The sequence below is a fragment of the Ctenocephalides felis genome, unplaced genomic scaffold (assembly GCF_003426905.1).
Source record: "Ctenocephalides felis isolate EL2017-DRISC unplaced genomic scaffold, ASM342690v1 CF-g0.4_SCAFFOLD_01886, whole genome shotgun sequence".
Taxonomy (NCBI): Eukaryota; Metazoa; Arthropoda; class Insecta; order Siphonaptera; family Pulicidae; genus Ctenocephalides; species Ctenocephalides felis.
The window spans coordinates 168,599,704-168,619,577 of NW_020538040.1; the positions used below are offsets into that span (position 1 = coordinate 168,599,704).

General features: G+C 28.6%; 1 protein-coding gene across 1 annotated transcript in view; it reads right to left on the bottom strand.

Annotated features, from left to right (window-relative positions):
- Positions 1-19,874, bottom strand: part of LOC113376906 — a 172,225-nt gene that overhangs the window by 93,941 nt on the left and 58,410 nt on the right. The window lies entirely within an intron of this gene.

The window sequence follows — 19,874 nt, forward strand, 5'->3', positions numbered from 1 at the left end:
CATGTAACCCATAGAAATCATAGTATCATAAGAAGAATCATAGTATCATGTAACATGACTGCATGCGTTTTCCGTTCGAATACGTGCACAATTCCGCTGCGTGACTCTATTTTTACTTTTTGTAGCGCCACTTTCTATACTCCATTGCATAATTTATCTTAACAAAGCAAACCACTACCATGGCCATTCAGAAGCTATACCTCAGTGATAAAATTCTATTCACATAGGAGGACAGTCGTCGGTTGTGGCGAAAAAAGGAAAATATTCCATCGCCCCATTTCAATTCTGTTCGCCAGGACTCTGTGACGTCTGTTACGCGGCACGCAAATTGCAACTCGCGCGCGGTTTGGAATCGAGTCAATCGAGGAATGGCAAAAAAATGAATTAAAAAAATAGTAGTCGTGGGGGGAAATAATTTATTTGTATTGTTTGTGAGATCATGCATTTGTAATAAGGCATGATCTGAAAGGGTAATTAACGGTCATACCTTATTAAGACCGTCCATTAATCATATGATGCCTAAAGGGGGAGGGGGTTCGACAAAAAATCACAAAATATCACAAGGGAGCGTGGGAAGTCTAGTAAGATATCACGTGTATTTATTTTTTCACCTGAATTTTAAAAAAAAAACCAAAATTTTTCAAAAACTAATCATATGATGCCTCAAATGAGGGAGGGGGGGTTTGACAAAAAATCACGAAATATCACAAGAAGCGTGGGGAGTCTAGTAAGATATCAGGTGTCTTTATTTTTTTACCTGAATTTAAAAAAAATCCTAAACTTTTTAAAAAGTTTTCAAAAACTAATCATATGATGCCTAAAATGAGGAAGGGGGGGGTTGGACAAAAAATCACGAAATATCACAAGGGAGCGTGGGGAGTCTAGTAAGATATCACGTGTATTTATTTTTTTACCTGTATTAAAAAAAAAAAACCCAAAATTTTTCAAAACATTTCCAAAACCTTACGATTTTTTCTAGATACTAAAAATACTCGTGATATTCGTTGAATAGAAAATTTTTAAATAGCACCATGAGAAAAGAATGGATTTTAAAATCCTCAAAAATGTATCAGGTAATTAATAAACGACCCATAAAGTCATTTTTGAAGTAAAACTTCTTTAGGCGCGACTAGGGTGTAAATCTGTACAAATGCAACGGAAGTGCGTTACTACTGCAATGAAATAAGATAGTCGAATGCCAATGATTCGTCATTCGCTATCGATAATATCATTTCTATATGGGTCGATTGTGATTAGTCGTCGCGTATGTGAATAGAGATCAGTCGTTGTAAGCGTACCGGCGTCAACGTTGTATGCGTACCGATATCAACAAGGAAATCGGCATAGATAAATAAACATTTTAAAGTTACATCGTAGTGCAAACGTTGATTTAATGAAACATGCCTGAATCAGAAGAATATTTTACCCTGTCTCCCGTAAATAATTATAATGAAAATAATAAAACAAATGCAGCATTTGCGCCGTGTATGTAACATAAGTTTATTGAAATAATTTCTATATTATTCGTAGTTTCTATAGATCTTCAAAGTTATAAAAATGAAAAATATTTTTTAGGCAAGATAGATATTATAACTGTTCAAAGAATGAGATTATATCGCCAGCGAAAAAGTAAAAAAAGTACCATCAGTCAATGAATATATGTTAATTTTAATTACATGAAGTTCTTCAAACACAATTACATGATGAGTGAAGTTGCAAAAACAATATTAGTTTAGGCGTTGTTTAACATAATACACTGTGTGAATAAATATGATTTCTAAATGCTATTACAATGACAAACCGATCATGTCATATTTGAAGTATGACTTTAATTACATTATTGTTTTTAATATTATAGATATTTTAACGCTTAAATAAATAATTTATAATTTATCATTATATAAATGTGTATGATGGTTGACACTAATGAATATGTGCATCACGAGTGTTACCATATTACTAATTAACCTTATTCAAAGTTGTTATATGATGTTTTTATTTTACTTAAATGCCATCTTGTACAATAGCAAATAAGTCTTACTTCAATCGCGTGTAAACCTTACAAGCACTCTTTTTATTATTCATGTATTACAGATGCTCATTGAAAAATTAGTAAATCGATTTGGTTTCACTACAAAAATATGACTTACTATTAATTTATTGATTTAATAGTTTTCTTGATTAACGTGAATTAATTTATTGATTTATTTAGTTTATTATAGAATTTTGTCTTTATATTTTTACAATGACAACGGTATAATTGTATTAACAAGTCTAGTTTATTTCTTTGTCAATAATATGATCATTCTAAATCCACCTGTCGAATTGACCGAGCAAATATGTCTAATTTCCGGCAAGCTTGTCTTATCAAAAAAATCCTGTCAGAGTCGGAAACGAGTAAAATGGACATGATGTCTGAGGCTGGTTCTCCCTCGGGTATTGCAATAAATAGAACATATTACACACGTGAAAGTTGTAATGAAGAACAACACAACAGAATAGTCTTTGCGTTTATCGCTCTTAATATTTTCGACGGGGTGTGGTTACTAATAGTAGTAGGAGAGCTAGGAGATATACTATCTGATATTTTTATGTGTACATGTTTGAATAGCAATCAGAATTTAGGGGTCTTATAAGCTGTTATGATGAATCAACTTGACTAACTATGTCGGTTTTTATAGATAGCAACCCAAACAGTCGACTCTTTCGATGTGATGAATTTATTATTACAATTTTTGTAAATACAAAGATTTTTTTTATTGACCCAGTAATCGATAAAAGCTATTTTTACTAAAAAACATAATGTAAGCTATATTTTCAAAAACAAACCAAGTCACTACTACTTGACATCAGACTGCCCAAAACGAATATCTAACCTAGCCTCTAGTATTAAAATCCCATAGCTGTAACGACTGAATACCGGAAGCTTTTTGAAAAATTGTAACCCTTTGCACTCGTTCCAAAGTGAGTGTGTCACAAAATCTAGTACAATAATAATTATTATTGATTAATTATAATTAATTATTATAGTATTATCTAAAAATTTAATAAAAAAATACCAAATTTGCATTAATAAAATGCATTATTAAATTTATCAATCCAAATTTGTTGGGTCCAGTTTTAAGATATGAAAGACATTATTATATTAAGTTCAAATCATTAGACATTAGTGAATTGAGTAATAAGTTCAAAAAGTGACAATAATTAATATATTAAAATATCTTTAAATAACAAAACTTCAGCATATAGTAATCAATGATTTCGGATATAAATCTATCTCTGCTAGTTTGATATCAAGCAGTAATAATATCAGATTTTTATCGATAATAATAAAATTATGGCAAAATAAATCACAATGTTCACTTGTTTAATTTGCTGCAAAGAATATAAAAATTCCAATAATTAATTAATTTGCTTCTAATGTTATTACTTTTTTTCTGTTTCTATAGTATGTCAATGTATTCTTCATAAATAGAGAGATGAAATATGATTCTGATAAAAATTATATATAAAAGCATGACGAACAACATTTTTAGAAATCTGTTTTCACTAGATTACAGCACATAATATAAAGTTCTGGATAGTGATATTTTCTATCCTAGGTTTTATATAAAATATAAGTTTTGGAATTTCTGCATATAATAATTATTATAATTGAGAAAAGTTATCTATTTCAACGCAAACGTTATTTAAAGATTTCAATTTCAATTTATAAATTTCTTTACAAAAGTTCATTTTAATTGAAAAACTTTTTACAGCAAATTTTTATACCATTTTAAAATTTATACATAAAGTTTATTATGTAAAAATTTCTTTACAACTACACTCATTTTTCACTTAAAAGGCACAACTAGTGTAAAATTTTCAAAAAACGATTTTTTTTTTATTTTTTCCATATTTCGATAGGTCATACCTTTAAAAAATACATACCAAAATTTAATCGACATCTTAAATAGTTTTTGTGTCACAGCCATTTAAAGAGTTTATTTATAGTATATAATATAACGATCATTTAATCTTTAAACGCGTTTTTCTCGAAACAGCATTTTCCGAATTTGCTGCAGTGATTACTTAAAAACAAATGATCCGATCACTATCAAATTTTTTTTACATGTTCTATATATAGTTCTCCGTAAAATAAATAAACTATCGATTTTTTGATCTGATCAATAATCGAATTTTGGCAGTCAAAAAACGCCGCCATTTTGTCAATTTTTGATTTTTTTATCGTAGGTCATTTTACAGACAATATTATCTAGTTCAACTAGATTTTTTTAATTAAATTTCATCCACGTAGAAGGCCGGAATCACTGCAGCAGTAAAGGGCCTTTTTTTGTCGCGCCGTTGGAGATCGACGATAACTTAAAAAATATTTAATTTTTTTCTTCAAAAATTTTACTATGTATTCCTAGAACATGTATAAATATATTCCTAAAATTTTGAAATGATTGATAAAGTAGTTTTTAATATAAATTCCCAAAAATCACCTTTTTTCAGGCGGTTACACTAGTTGTGCCCCTTAAAGTTTCTTAATATTTTATTCTTTTACAACAAAAAAGTTTCCAGCCGATTTTACCCCAAGGACACAAGCATTGTAGACAGCCCAGCAAATAAATAAAATAAAACTCACCAAAAAATGAATAGTAAATATTTAAAAACCCATAAAACCGTTCTTTTTCCCTGATTCATGAAAAAATTAATTTTTCAGTTACCTACGCAACGTTTCCGAATATGAACAAAAGAATTGGCGGCCCCGGCGCTAGGTCTGGGAACTCCTCCCGCGTGTTGAAGGCCTTAGGGACTCGCCTGTAACCTATATAAGGATGCGGTGACCTACTTAAGGGATGACTGAGAGGAGTACTGCAACACAAAACAGCTCACATTGACCTACATTCCGGAACGAGACCGAGACACCGCCTAACCAAACCAAACCTAACCTCTACGTTTTTTTTGGGCACCGCTAATTGGGATATATAGATGTAACGAATAGTTTCGAATTTAATTTCGTTCTGGAAACTTTATTGGTTATCATTAATGTACTTAAATAGAAAATTATATATAAGGTAAATATATGTAATAATTAAATATATATTAGGGTGATTTCGAATTTATTTGCTCCCAGAAGCTCAAATACTTCCAAATTGATAAAAAAGAGTGCGCGTAAGGTTCACGCGCGATTGAAGTAAAACTTATTTGCTACTGTACAAGATGGCATTTAAGTAAAAATAGATACACCATATAAACATTTTGAATAATGTTTATTAGTAATATGGTAACACTCGTAATGCACACATGTATTAGTGTCAACCATTATACACATTTATATAATGGTAAATTAAAAATTATATATTTATAATAGCATTAAAAATATGTATAATATGTAAAAACAATAATGTAATTAAAGTCATACCTCAAATATGACATGATCGGTTTGTCATTGTAATTAGCATTTAGAAATGAACCTTCATTAGAGAAATAAAGTAATTGCTGATTAATAAATTCTAGAATATTCACACAGTGGATTATGTTAAACAACGCCTAAACAAATATTGTTTTTGCAACTTCACTCATCATGTAATTGTGTTTCAAGATTTTCAAGTAATTAAAATTAACATACATTTATTGACTGATAACTTTTTTTTACTTTTTCTCAGGCGATATAATCTCATTCTTTGAACAGCTGTAATATCTGTTTTGTCTAAAAAATATTTTCCATTTCAATAACTTCGAAGATTTATAGAAACTACGAATAATATAGAAATTATTTCAATAAACTTATGTTTCATACACGACGCAAATGCTGCATTTGTTTTATTATTTTCATTCTAATTATTTACGGATGACATTAAATTAAATCAAGATTTGTACTACGATGTATCTTTAAAATGTTTATTTATCTATGCCGATTTCCATGTTGGTATCGGTACGCATACAACGTTGATGCCGGAACGCATACAACGACAGATCTCTATTCACATACACGACGACTAATTACAATAGACCCGTATAGAAATGATATAATCGAGAGCGAATGACAAATCATTGGCACTCGACTCTTATCTTATTTTATCTGCCGTAACGCACTTCCGTTGCATTTGTACGGATTTGCACCTTAGTCGCGCCTAAAAAAGATTTATTTAAAAAAAATCTCTGAACGTTTTAGCTCTTAAGATAGTCCGCACTCAAACCAAAGTTTTTTGGTTCTTCTTCCTAAGTAAATACTTATTTTATAAAATATATCAAAATTTTGTAGTAAAATTTTTATTTAGATCAAAATAAGAATGTATATTTATGTTATTCTCAAAATTTTGATTCACTTGTCGTTAAGTTATAAATTTGTAAAAAAAGAAAATTTACCTATGTTATTTCCATAAGAAACTTTGGTTGGTGTGCAGACTACCTTAAAGTAACTATTCAGATCTTTCAGACAATTTTCTTTTATCATTTTGGAAGCAGTTTAGCCCCAGGGAGCAAAAAAATTCGAAAATATCTATACTAAAGGCCACCCTAATAGGTAGATTTTTTACAAAGATAATACTGTATATAACTTTGATCTGGTATTTTGTAAAAATATTCTTAAGCAGAGTGACATAACGATTTAATTCATTTATTTCTTTCAAAATTGCTTTTATCAACTTAATTTAGTTTTTTACTTACTATTTGTTTTTTGTTTACACCTTGCCATAGAAAAGGTTCAGTTGGTTCTTTTTACCCTACCGACATGTAAGTTTTTATAAAGGTTATATAAAAAACTGTTTAATCTAACTTAATAATAACAATGCTTCTTAAAGAACAATTAAATAACGTTACATAAAAATTATATTGAGGTCTTGTAAATTAAAAAACAGTGCTCACAACCAAAAACTAACAACAAAAAAAATATTTTTGTTATGCCGTTTATGTCTTGATTGAAGTCGTAAAATTCAAGGTAATGACTGGTTATACATCTTTCGTCCTCTACTTTCAAATATTGTTGGTATTTTTTTTTATATTTATTTGTTTCTGAAATATCGATGGTGGACTTTTTTAAATCTTTAAGCAACGTTTTACACTATATGTACATGTAGATATAAAATTATTCTAGCTCAAACAAATTGAAACACTTTCTCAGTTTTATTTAAAATGGTTCTTTTCTCGACATGAATACCCTTTTAATTGAACCGCCTTACTATACCCATTTTCAGAAACTATTCAATATATCACAATATCAATATATAAGGATCGAATGAAGTAGGTTTTGCACATGTGGTCAGAATTGACACAAACTTTCTCCTAACTTTAAATGTGAATTCGTCTACGATGTGATCGAATTTGTATATTCGGTCATTTCTCGGATCTGATGGATAGACGTGCGGTTATTTCTTTTTGTGAAAAAAGACAGTTGTAAAAACTGTGATTTGGGATCATTTCAATGATTTTCAGCCAGTGTGCCACGATACTTTATATGCTTTCCATAATTTTAACTAGTGAGGTGTATGGCATCGTGCCTTAAGGCAAATTGCTGGAACTTCCCGTACCGTAACAAAATGTTCGAGGAATACTGAATGTTTTCAAATAGATTATTATAAATATTGTAACATTGTCTAATATTTATAAGAATTATATAAACTGAATTACAAAGTTGAAATTATTTGTTTAAAGTATATTAGAACTATAGTCAGAATTAAAAATAAAATCTGAATTATTTTCGACATACAAAAAATTTTTTTTTTTGAAAAAAAGAGTCGAAACAAAAATTTGTTTTTCCAAAATCAATTATTTTGTTAAGACAAGCAGAAAGTTCTCTGAATCATTTAAATCGGACGCTTAGTTCTCTCAAAAACTGCCATTTTTTGCACATTTAGCTCCGTATTTCCGAAATGGCTGAGCCTGCCTTTGCCAAAAACTAATAAACACTTCTTCCAATCATTACTAATTGAATGTCAAAAACTCGATTTCTATTTTCTGCACTCTTTGCTCTTTATCTCCGTAACGGCTGGACCTGCCTTTGCTAAAACTAATCAGGTCATCTCCCTATCAATAGGAATCAAATGCTTTTTGAACCATTCAAATCGGTTGATCCGTGCGCCCGAAAACGTGACTGGAAATTTGTATCCATACATATATACACACACACACATACACACAGCCATTTTTTTCTGAGGTATGCCAAAATGTTCAGAAACCTTCAAAACGTCGAGAAATGATGAAAATGATTTTCGGCCCGTTACATTAACATACCCTACGGGAAGTTAAAAAGTATGATTTCTTTAAAAAACTGCAGCAAGGCAAGAAAGATGTAGTTTATAAAGTGAATTGTTCTTATATTGGCCAAATTTCTCAGAACTAAGATAAAAAACTCAGTTTAATTATACTTAATAATTTTCCAAATTTTAACGGCAATTGGATGTGTAATTAAATAAAATGAAAAAAAAAATGAATCCAAAATATTCATAAGTATTAGGGGTGGGTAACCTTTGATACAATTTAATTGATTTTTATGTGAAGTTGAAGCTTTTTTTTAATTAAAATTTAATAAAAACCGGAAAACGGAACTAATGGTGATACAATTGTTTGTTTGATACAATCATATTGATTGTATTGTTTTCACAAAATAAAGGTTTGAAATAAGAGGGCAAAAATTCAGGGCTCTATGCGTTTCTAAACGTGTTCTGTGCTAAATCTCAAAAAATTGCATTTGAAAAACGGATCAGAAGACTCGGTCATTTACCAACTCGCAGTTGATCTGACGATCGTTCAATACGCGTTTTACAACTTTGCAGCTTCATATATAAGTTATAAAGTTAAATTATTTGCGTTCTAAATACGCTTTTATAGGGCTGTATATACCAATTTATTATTTCTATTATTCATATCCATGTCTATTTTCGCTTCAGAATTTACGATTGCATCGTAAAAGTCATGTCGTCTTATGCAATCGCAAGTCGGCGAACATTAATGGTCTCGTAAGGATAAAGATATGTCGTACTGATTAAAATTTATCCCGTATCAAATACACATTTTATAATAAATCTTATTTTTGTATTCTTGCATGCATTTTCTCTTATGTAATATAGTTTTTTAATGCTGCAATTCTTACCAGTGATGTATTAAAGATAAGAATTTAGGTATTTTTGCGCATATTGAATTTGTTGCAGAGGTAAATTATTGGAATAACTAGTGGTGCAATCATTAAAATAGGTTAATCCGTGCTCCTGAAATCGTCAACAGAATATTGTATTCATACATACATCAATTTTGTCAAAGGTATGACAAAATGTTCATCCGTGCTCCCGAAATCGTCAACAAAAAATTGTATCAGCAAATACTCACATACATCCATTTTTTCTAAGATATGCTAAAATGTTCAGAAACCTTAGAAACGCAAATATATATAAAAATGTTCATTTTCAATTTTGTTGCGAATACTACAACTTACCCTACAGGAAGTTAATAAACTATAAATTATAATAGTTTCAAGTTCATTAGATTTTGTTTACAGATTACACTATCCATATTCGCAAGTTGTTGCTTTATGTAGTGAAATTCTGATCCAGTTACGGATATTTTAGCATATCATACATAAATTATAATGCACAATTCTATCATAACGTGTGATATCTGAATTATTTAAAATATTAATATATTTGCATATATTAGAGCAAATTGAATCATAGCATAAAGTTCTGGCTTTAATAATTGAAATAAACGCAACATTAAACGTTGAGGATTGAGTGATACAGAAACACTTCGTGTTATTCCATATATAAAGTTGAGAAATATTATGTATTCATTATAATATTTTACGTTATCACATCTACATTAAGATACGTCTCCGAAGAGACTGGTGCCTAAAACCAGTATTTATATAAAACTTTTTAAATCGACTCTTATTTGTACAATAAGGATAGATTCAGTTAAAACTGATTATTATTGAACAGTTATAATTTAAAATAAAACCAATAAATCTTAAAAAGCGTTTGGTTTTACATATCAAGAAGATAATCAGTAAATAATACCTCTTGAATAAATAGCATTATCAATTTGTACAGTATTTGATGTAAATTATCTACAACATTTGTATTTTTACTTGGTAATGTAAATTTGCGTGATCCCTGAGAGGGCTTTTGTACGCGTGTGGGTGAATGCTTGAATCATCCTTCATCTTTTTTTTTTAAATTTAATTCTTGATATAAGTATTAAAATAATTGAATGATTAACAGAACTATTACGAAGAAGCGCCCTATAAAAACAATTAGAAAATGAAATAATTTTAATATACCCACTATACATAATATTTTCATAAAATGCAGCACTTGTAGCTATCTGAATAATTAATGTGACATAGAAACACTTCTCATTATTTTTTAAAAGAACACCTGAAGATTATGAGTAATATACTGCTAAGTGATGTAATAATCTGCAGAATGAAAAAATATTAAAATAATAGAAAGATATACTGCGACTGACTTGAGCTGACTTGTAAGAGCTTAGTCTAAAAAAAAAATTATATTTTTTGCATCAGGTTTTGATTACTAAAAGTAGCATTCTCATAATAAACTGCACTTTTTTTTGAGAAAATATCTGTACTATATTGGAGATACATTTTCTATATCACAAATCTCTGGAGTAAGATGTCATCTTTCAAATATTTGAAGTATCATACATTTTGTCTATGATGGTGAGTTTAGTCGTTTACTTACATAATACTACGATATTATACTAGGAGATGTGATATCTACATATAAATGCAATTAACAATGTGTTTCCTTTAGGTTTAGAATATGCATATGAAAGCAACATTATACGTTTCTATTTTCAGCTACAGAGAACGGACTTTGAGATTGTAGTAGAGAAGTTGGTATGAAAATTTAGAAGAAAAATGTTTAGTATAAAAAATTACTAACTGATTGTAGATGTAAAAGTGCAAGAGGCAGATGATACATGTTAAATGGATAGTTTACCCACTGCAACGCATGTCTCATATAAATATTCCTGGGACATTATAGTCATTGCAAATGCCAGTCTAATCGAAAACTGATTTTAATTATATTGAATTGGCACCTTTAAATATCCAAGGTGTTTGGATATTACTACCGGCCTTTTTATTAATTCATTAAATTTTGGATTATAAAGCTAAATCCAAATATTTAGTTTTGAATTATGCATGCCTAGTGAATAAAGTGATTTTTCAAAAACTCTGTTAAAAATTTACAGCTATGCCATAGATTAGTTTGGTCCCTAGTTTCCTTTCAAAAACCGTTGTATCTTCAGATTATAATTTAAATTTAATTTTTTTTTTCTTCAACAAGCCATTAATAAACTATGTACTGCGATAACCCTGCAAATCAGTTAATTTGACTATATCCAGTGTTATCGATGGTGACCTTTCCGTCGCCAATATCTAAAAATGGTTTTGAAAATGTTTTGAAATGTTTTTTTAGAGCGGATAAATTTAAGCTTTTCAATAAGCTCAGAAACATCTTGATCAAAATTCAATGAGAAGCTTTAACAAAAAAATATTATAATTGATCAAAATTCAATGAGAAGCTTTAACAAAAAATATTATAATTGATCAGTTATCGACCTCTATGAAAAATGATTGGACTACTAAAATATCTTATTGTTAGTAAGTGGATTTTTTCATAGAATGGTGAAAATATAGGGTTGTATGAAAATTGACCAAGAAATTTAAAAGAAAGTCTTAGGGTTGAACAAATCTTGATGAAAATAAATTGTATTTTTTGAGATAATGTAAGCTTAAAATTTGTTTTTTTCCCAAAAATAATGGTTTTGTTAATACTAGCAAATGGTTTTTGTTAACTTCCCGTAGGGCAAGTTATAGTAATCGCACAAAAATCGAAAATATTTTTTTTATATATCTTTATGTTTCAGGGGTTTCTAATTATTTTGGCATACCTTGAAAAAGGATGTATGTGTGTGTGTATGTGTATGTGCGTGTGTGTGTGTCCGGACACAAATTTTCCTCGACGATTTTGCGAACACGGATCAACCGACTTGAATAACCGAACTTTATTCATTCAATTTCTACTGATAAGGAGAAGTGTAGATTAGTTTTTGGCAAAAGCAAGTCTAGCCGTTTTGAAGATAGAAGGCAAAAAGTGCTAAATATGGTATTTGAGATGACGGAGCGTCCGATTTAAATAATTCAAAAAACATTTTACTTGTATTGACAAACTGGTGAAATTTTTGTAAAGGCAGGTCCAGCGTCTGCGAAAATCCAATAAAAAAGTGAAAAATAATGTCATTATGCGGTCTAAAATGATCATTAGACATATGTACATCGTATTATCATATATTTTATAAAGATTATAACAATAAGTATACATTTTATGTACATTTATATGGATTCTGTACCAATGTTTACACGTTAAACGACTATGCGGCGCTTATTTCGGCTTCAAATTAGCTATGCGGCGCGATGGCTTTAGAAAATTTTTCAATTTTTTTTAAAAAAAAGTTCAAAATTTTCAAAAAAAAAAACAAAATAAAAAAAACCGAAATATAAAGAAAATCAAATTTTGCAAAAAGTCATTTTTTTTTCAAAAATTTCAAAATTTCTCAAAAATCTAATTTTTTCAAAGTATTGAATTTTTTTTTTTAAATTTAGTTTTCGATACGCGAAGTTACAGCAATTTGCCTCGAAGCACGATGCCATGCACCACTAGTTTTTTTTTTTTCTTTAAAAACTACTGATGCATCGTAACGTCGCAAATGCGCAAATCCCTATGAGAAAATCCAGCACGTCCTCTAGGATAGCTTTTTAAGCTCTCTCAAGTTCCGGAATATCCTTGGTTAACCATCAGAGGTTGGTGTATGCAACTCGGTGGAAAAATACTTAATTTTATAATTTTTGTTCCAACATTATAGAGTGAAGTCCCCGAGTGACAAACACCTAAGGTTATTTATAAATAAATAAAAAAATATGTTACGAAATGTTCATTAAATTATGACATTTGTTAGAAAACAAAGTTAGAAATCAAACTAAATTAACAAAAACGCAGTCTTTGCTAAAAAATAATTAATACTATCAATCAAACTTTGGTAACAAAAAATATGATTTTACAAAGTGGCACCTAGTACCGGACATTTCAAAATAACCAGTATTGAACACATAGGTAGCCATCTCCATACTCTGGAGTGTCTGCACATGTGTGTTTGACGAATATTCTCAGATATTGCAAAAAAAAATCACTCTTTATCCACCCTTTTGACTGGGCCAAACTGATGCTCTCAGCTGGAGCATTTATCATAAGATTTTCCTTCTTTGACTGGGAAATAAGAAAAATGGGGGTATGTAGTGACCGTTAGCACTCATACAGAACAAAATTAAATAATTAGAATAAATTACGTCAATTCTCACAAGAAATATCAATATGTTTACTGTACGGCGCTAAAGAACGACTAAGTGTCCGGTACTAAGGGACAAGCATGTTCGTTCATTTGGTAGTGCCTACTATTGTTTAAAATAGTTAATAATATTCTACCACTTTACGGATAACAATCAAGTACTACTTTTATCATTCAATGCCGCTCAAAAATAAATGCCTACATACAGTAGAATTATATCCATTGACATTTAGGTGACGCCGTGATTTTGCGCCTAAAACAGCAAAGGGGTGCTCCCGCCGTGGCCGTGTGCGTCACAGGTGAGTCTTGGCGGATGATCCTGCACCTGTGTGCCCCCCGCGTCCCTTTCACTTGTATTTTGATATAAAAAGATTTATACTCGCTTAAATAATACGTGTTAAATAAAGTGTCCGGTATTAGGTGCTGTCCGGCGTTGCGGGACTTCCCCCTAAATATCTACCAGCTCTCTACTCATAAGCTCCGCTGCTTCAGATTAGATTTTCAATTCCTCGTTACGGCAAACATCATCATGTCCCGCTAATGATAATTGAACATCGCACCGTATGCACATTTGTACCTGCAAGTGTTACGCTCGCATTTACGTTATGCATTTGAGCAAATGGACCATTTAGTTTAGAAGTGGTCCACGCTTTTGGAATTAAATATATACAACACCTGTGCTAATGCTAGTTATGTTCACGTAACTAGCATTAATTATGCTACTGCTCACTTAGTTCTATAATTATTGCGAGAGTTTGAAAGGTGGAAGTGTGTCGTCTGTGGAAGTGCAATTATAGTCGGAAAAACTAGAAATCAAAGAATAAACAAAAAGTTATATATATATATATATATATATATATATATATATAAACCCAAACCTAATAGTTCTATACTGATACTTCTCTTCAACAATGTCGCTTTTTAAAAGGCATCCGATTAATTTACCTATCTATATCTGATATATTTACCTTCTCGTAGGGTAAGTTATAGTAATCGTCTAAAAATCGAAAATATTTTTCTTATGCATATATTTACGTTTCAGACGTTTTTTATTTTGGCATACCTTAGAAAAATTGGATGTGTGTATGTGTGTGTGTGTGTAGTGTGGATACAAATTATCGTCCACGTTTTCGAGAGCACAGATTAATCGTTTTGATTGATTCAAAAATTTTCGATTTCTAGTGATGGAGAGATGTGCTGATTAGTTTTTGACAGATAGGTTCAGTTGTTTCTGCAAAAAAGTGCAGAAAATGGAAATTCGGTTTTTGCGAGAACTCGACATCCAATCAGAGTCATTCCAAAAATATTCAGTACATATTGTCAGTTCCAGTTGCGAAGCAAAAAGTGCAGAAAAGCAGTTTTTAAGAAAACGGATCATCTAACTAAAAACATTTTGCTTGTGTTAATATTGTGAAAAAATTATTAATATTTTATTTGTAAATGATATTAAAGTGTTTGGGAAAGCAAAAAAAAAATCAAAATCAAAAAATAATATTTTTCTTTCAAATATCTAAAATTATTCAGACTGAAATTTTAATTCAGGCTAAAACATTTAGACCATTTCAAATATTTTATTACGGTACTTGAAATTTAACCAATTTTCCTTAAGGAACGATGCCAAATCTTGAAAAAATGTTGATCGAACTTCAGTAAGATAATTTCACAAAACAGATGATAAGTTGTTCAATTATCGAGCTAGATAAAAATTAGACTACTAAAATGATTATTATGAAATAGTAATTTGTAGTAAAAGGGTGAAACTTCTGAGTTGTATATATTTTTCAATTCCGCATTATAAAAAAATATATTTTATATAGAAAATTGGGTTCAAAATTTAATGAAAAGTATTAGGGATGGAATTCCATCTATAAAAATGATTAGTTTTTTTAACTAAAATAACTATTACAAAATATGAGGTTCTGGTAGAAGGATAAAAATTAAGGTATGTATGTGCCTTTTAATTATAGAAATAAAGAATTGAAATTAAAAAATATAATAATTTAGGTCTGTATCCAAAAACTAAAGGCGTGGCCAACACTTAGCACTTATTGTATAAAAAAGTGTATAAAAAAGATATGTTGTCCGATTCTCAGTCACACTGATTGTGATTGCAAAATGTCATAAAAATCGTGCAAGCCGTTTTGCCTTTAGTCTTGCCACATGTATATATATATATATACATGTATATATATATGGTATATATATGTATTCATTTATTTATTTATTTATTCATGGTTACATGCTGGATTTGTCATGTTTTACGGAAAACAACTAAACCGATTTAATTGTTGCAATACATAATTGATTTTTTATTGACATTGCATAGCCTTTAGGTTTTTGGTTCTGTTGTTTCAAAAATATTTGATATATGCATATTAAATTAACAGATTTTTTGTAGAGATTTTGTTACTGTGCAAGCATTCTACTTACTAATTTTGTAAAAATTAATAAGAAAAAAAACTAAAAATATTCATTTTAAGCTAACATTTCAAGTTGGAATTAATCGAGTAGTACTTTCAAAATTTTAGTTAGAGCATTTAAATAATGAGTCCAAAAATAACAATATTATGCTTAATTAAAAATGCTGTACACACATCCATTATTTCTAAAGTATGCTAAAACGTTCAGAAACCTTTGAAACGTAAAGATATTTACAAATTTTCATTTTCGATTTTGTTGCGATTACTATAACTTATCTTACGGAAAGTAATATGAATACAGTTTTAATATTTGTAATATAGATCGAATATAGTTTAGAAATTTTGTGGTGTTTATTTTGATGTTTTAGTTTTTATTTTAAATTTGTAGATATTTTGTTACAGTTCATGCATTTTATTTACAAAAAAAAATATTAGTACAAATAAATAAGAAGAAGTAAACTTGAAAGATTCCTTTTAAGATAACATTTCAAGTTGGAATTAATAGAGTAGTACTTTCAAATTTTTAATTAGAGCAATTTAAATAATGAGTCTAAAAATAAAAATAATTATGCTCAAATAAAAATGTCGTAAAAAATATCTTTTCAAAATTAAAATTATAAGATCTTTCGATATAACCTAAAAGAAAGTAGTTCTGGAGCTACGAATACCTAATGAGACAAATACCAAACAGTTACCAGTCAGTTCAAAAAGTCTTTTTGGCATTGAACTGTTTTTGAAAATACTTTACGGAACCCAATTTTGTAATGATAGTATTTCTAACTAATTTCTTCAATTCAATTTCAATTTTTGAATACCAAATGAGACAGATACCAAACAGTTTCCAGTCGGTGCAAAAAGTCTTTTAAGCATTGAACTATTTTGAGAAAAATAATTATACTTTACGGAACCCAATTTTGTAATGATAGTATTTCCAACTAATTTCTTCAATTTCGTTAATGTACTACTATGTTGAATTAGAGCAGTCTGGTTTTTCAGCAAAAAGTTCACTGTACGGTGATGTAGAAGTCGTACTCGTATATGTTATGATTCTGTAATTCTGTTACTCGGAGAATCTTGAATAAGTAATGCGTACCAGGGTGAAATTATCCCTACACATCTACTATTTTCGTCAACTTTCGTTATATAAATATACGCTTAGGGTACACTGAGGTAAATGGGTTAAACAAAAATATTTAGTGTAAGGTTGCAAATAAAATAAGTGGTGTATGGCGTCATGCCTTAAGGCAAATTGCTGGAACTTCTCGTATCAAAAATGATTATTTTAAAAAAAAATTCAATTTTTTTTAAACTTTGAAAAAATTTGATTTTTAAGATTTTTCAAATTTTTGTAAAAACTAGTGATGTATGGCATAAGAACTAGTGGCTTATGGATAATTGCAGAAACTCCCGTACCAAATATTAAATTTTCAGAAGATTAATTTTTTTTTTAAACTTTGAAAAAAATAGATTTGAGAAATTTCAAATTTTTGATAGTAATGACTTTTTTTAAAAAAAAGACTTGAAAAAAAAAGACTTTTTGAAAAAAAAGATTTTTATTTAATATCTTGAAATATTTTGAAAATTGGACAAAATAAAAGTACAATGTTCTTTAAATTATTGAAATTGGACACCATTCCTCTTGAAAACTGCATTACCATTTTTGGCAATTGTTGTCCCGTATCTTCAAACTAGCTGGACCTGCTTTGTCCAAAAACTAATCATCACGTCTCCTCATCAATAGAAATCAAATGTTTTTTGAATTATTCAAATCGGTTGATCCGTGTTCTCAAAATCGTCGACGAAATTTTGTATGCAAACACACACATACACACATCCATTTTTTCTAAAGTATGCCAAAATGTTCAGAAATCTTTGAAACGTAAAGATATATGAAAAATTTTATTTTGGATTTTTTTGCGATTACTATAACTTATCCTGCGGAAATTTAATATAAATACATTGAATCTACATTCGTCACTTGTGTATATTAAAAAATCATGTTTTTGTTTATGTTTTATTCCACACATAAAATCCAAGTAAATTAATTATTTATAAGCTTCCAAAAAACCAAAGTTTAATCAAAATTTGATTTTACTCCGGTCTCCCCTAAAAATTTCCAAAGCCTACCCCTTAATGAACGGTAATGTTTGTACGCTCGCAAGCGTTGTTTATATCGGCGAAGTTTATATACGAAAGTTTGTTCTTGGGATCAACGAGCCTACGTATAATCTCCTTACTTTCACCTTAAAAAGACGAAGGTTCGTCATCGATACTCGATTTCTTGAGACAAAAACCCCTGGTAATATTTATCGACAACATATACACTTATATGCAACAAAAAATCATTCACGATGTTGATATTTTTATGATAAAAAATCTAGGAAAATCTGAGAACAGGTTGGAAATTAGGATTTTTCAGAAATATTATATTTTATTGATCACATATTTGCTCTGATAAGCCTAAGTATACTACATGTACTTCTAACATATTTATCTTTATTTACTCTATTTACTCTATTTACTCGATTTACTCTAGGTACTCTATGTACTCTATTTACTCTATTTATGTACTCTATATACTCTATATATACTCTATATATACTCTATATACTCTATATACTATATTTACTCTATTTACTCAATTTACTCGATTTACTGTATTTACTTTATTTACTCTATTTACTATTTACTCTGTTTACTCTATTTACTCTATTTTCCTTATTTACTCTATTTACTCTATTCACTCAATTTACTCTATTTACTCCATTTACTATATATTTCAATGATCTCATAAATAGCAATTTGTAAACGCTAACATTAATATTATTATTATTATTATTATTATTATTATTATTATTTTCTTACTATTTCTATTATTGTTATTTTGTAATATTTTATTGTTTTTCTAGTATTATTTTATTATTCAGAAATTTTATTTATATTATTTATTAATTTTGTTTTTATTATTATTTGCTTTTATTTTATATTAAATCATCATACTATGGATATTATTTTCATGTAAATTCTATCCTTTGCACTCTTATATATTTAAATTTATGTTATTATTTATCAATATTGCTAGATGTTAATTATTTGACAGTTGTAATAAATATTGTAATTACAAAAAAACAGAGTATTGATATTTTGAATATTTATATAATAATTATATAAAGAAAATTTAAAAAACATACTCTGTTTACTCTATTTACACTATTTCAAACATACTCTACATTGTTCTTTTAGTAATATTTATCGACAATATATGCAACGGTATTCAACAGAATATTATTCAGGATAATATTTTGGATATTGATAATTTATACTGAAAAAATCATTTGCTCTATTGAGTTTAAATGTACTAAATAGCATACTCAATTTACTTTATTTTCTCGAAAATACTCTATATCTTGCAAACAAAATGTTTGGTAATATTTATCGACAAAATATATATCGACATTTAACAAATCAGGATATTGATATTTTATACTAAAAAAATGCTAGTTTTAATAAGTTTAAATGTACTTTATAACATACTCTATTTACTTTATTTCTCCAAAGTCTCACTCTATTTTGACAAAAAGACCCTTGATAATATTTAAAGACAATTTATACATAATATACAGTTACATTTATTAAAAAAATATTTAGGATAATGATATTTTTATATGAATATTAAAATATTTAGAAAAATCTAAAAATAAGCTGAAAATAAGCATTCCGTTTTAGTAAGGTAAAATTATACTAAAAATATTTGTTCTAATGAACTTAAATGAACTGAATAATATATACTTCAAGTATATATTAGAGTATCTTTGAGAAATAGAGTACTTTCATTTACTCTATTTTTTTGAAATACTCTAGAAAAATTAAAATATCAAGAATAATCTAAAAATGGATTAAAAATAAGTATTTCGTTTTAATAAGCTAAAATTATACTAAAAATATTTGTTCTAATGAACTTAAATGAACTGAATAATATACTTCGAGTATATATTAGGGTATCTTCGAGAAATATTACTTTTATTTACTCTATTTTTTGGAGATAATATATAATTTAACAAAAACCCTTGGAAATGTTCGATAAAATATAAAAAGCTGTTTAAA